Source organism: Neomonachus schauinslandi, unplaced genomic scaffold, assembly GCF_002201575.2.
Source record: "Neomonachus schauinslandi unplaced genomic scaffold, ASM220157v2 HiC_scaffold_1646, whole genome shotgun sequence".
NCBI classification, from domain to species: domain Eukaryota; kingdom Metazoa; phylum Chordata; class Mammalia; order Carnivora; family Phocidae; genus Neomonachus; species Neomonachus schauinslandi.
In genome coordinates, this window is record NW_025410336.1 from 1 (window position 1) to 2,355 (window position 2,355).

Sequence of the window (2,355 nt, forward strand, 5' to 3'; positions counted from 1 at the left end):
AGGGAAGGTGAAAACATGGGAACAGATAATACAGTGTACTTTACTTTACTAGCCTATAATCCCCTCAACAGAATGATCTTTATTCTGTTTCCAGTGCCCAGCACAACATCTGGCATTAGTAAATGAAGCCAAGATGTTTGAGGAAAAGACTATGACCAGTTTTTTCTAAACCTGGTTATAGCTCTAATTCTTTTCATTTTGGATCCAGAAGGATTTAGGTTTGAATGCAAGCACCCTCATATGTAGCTCAGGATTTGGGGGCAGGAACATCAAGAATAGTAAAATTAAGAACAGACAGTATTTCTTGAGTGCTTACTGTGTGTTAGAAAGCCTGCTAAATGTTTTAAGTTTGCTATGTCATTTCAAAATAAAGCAGATGTACAATGTATGCCCAGGGCAGAAATTGAACCCATGTTGTGAGATTTTGCTGGTAATGTTTGAGATTTGTCTTTCTTGAGATCCCATGAGCAGGGCCAATGAACATTAAAAGTTGAAAATCTCCTTTATTTTATCAATGTCTAGCATGTCTTTTACTTACAGTGCCTCAGTCATTTACTCTTATTTCTGAGGTCCAAAGTTTAGAACAAAAATACTCTGACAATGGTTGGAAGCAGCACAAATGTAAATTTTAATTAATTTACTAAATATAAAATAAGTATTTTTTAGAACAATGCAAACTAGTCAAGTGAGAGCAAAATGTATTCCTACAACAGAAATTTCATAATGGATTTCGTTTGGCTGCTGCCAGTTTATCCAATTCCTCTCACTATAGACGTCCCAGAAAATGTTTCTCTAGACATTTTCTCAAAGCCCCCTTGACGTCTTTGTTCCTCACACTGTACGCAAGGGGGTTCAAAACAGGTGTGAAGAGGGTGTAAGAAGCAGAGACCACCTTGTCATGGGCCACTGAGCGGTAGGATTTGGGCCGCACGTAGATGAGTAGGAGAGTGCCACAGAAGAGCCCCACCACAGCCAGGTGAGAGGAGCAGGTGACAAACGCTTTCTTCTGAGCTGCAGTGGACCGCATGCGGAGCCCAGCAGCGAAGATGAGACTGTAGGAATGCAAAGTGAGAGACAGAGGGATCAAGAGCATCAGGAGGCAACACACATACGGGAAAAACTTTAAAAAGGTAGCGTGGGCACAGGGAAGGTGCGTGAGTGTGGGTGCCTCACAAAAGAAGTGGTTGATTTCTCGAGAATGGCAGTAAGGGAAGCTCAGAGTGGCACCAGGCTGCATCAGCCCATCCACCCCTCCCGGAAGCCAGGAGCCTGTGGTCACGTGCAAGCAGAGCTTCTGATTCCTGAGGATGGGGTAGCGCAGGGGGTGACCTATGGCCACATAGCGGTCATAGGCCATGGCCGCTAAGAGGAAGCACTCACCCTCTCCCAGCATGGGAAACAGTAAACTCCGGGCTCCACAGCCAGCAGGAGAGATGGACCTGGTGCCCATCAGGTAGTTGGTTGCCATTTGGAGGACTATGGTGGAGACCAGCATCATGTCCATGAGGGAGAGCTGGCTAAGCAGGAAGTACATGGGTGTGTGCCGCTGGGGTCCTCATGGATGAGCACAATCATGAGGGCATTGCCCATCAGGGAGATGAGGAAGAGCATGAGCGCCCTTGAAAAGAGGAACAGATGGGTCTGAGTGTAGTTAAAAAGCCCTAAAGGAATGGAGTTTATCTCTGTGGTGTCATTTGCATCTTCCATGGCTCCATTCATGCCTGGAAGACAAGGAATGAGAGTTGCTTGGAGCTAAGTTTAGGCATTTACTTAAGAAGAGGTGGTCAAATGACATAGAAACCAAAATGAGACTTGGAGGAATAATTACATCTTTAATCTTTCACTTTGTGACAGGATATTTGCCTTAGCATCCTATCACACTGTTCTGCTGTTATTACACAGTATTTTTTAACCCTAAGATTATTGCATAACAGGTATATATCACAGTACACATTACATTTCTATTATTTCTCTATGTCTTGTTAGTATGCCTCACATAATTTACTCATGATGTTAGGAAATAATACGAAATTCCAGTTTTCTAAAGTTTGTGTACTTCTGTGTTGAAAGAGCCTCATAGTCCCACATTTTAGTCCATATTGATGTGATATATCTCTTAATTTTGACTTTTCCATGTTTCTCATATGCTCAAAGTAGTTTCTCAAGATTTCCTTCAATGCCATGAGGAATTGTTTTAATATAAAAAATACACAAAACTAAATGTAAAACTACTGTAACTCAGATTGCAGCTGAGGGACACAAAATGGCTATATTTCTCTATTTTACATGTGCATTCAGCATATGGTTTCAATATACCAGGCTCCCAGCTACCACACATACTGCTCTGGAGCATGT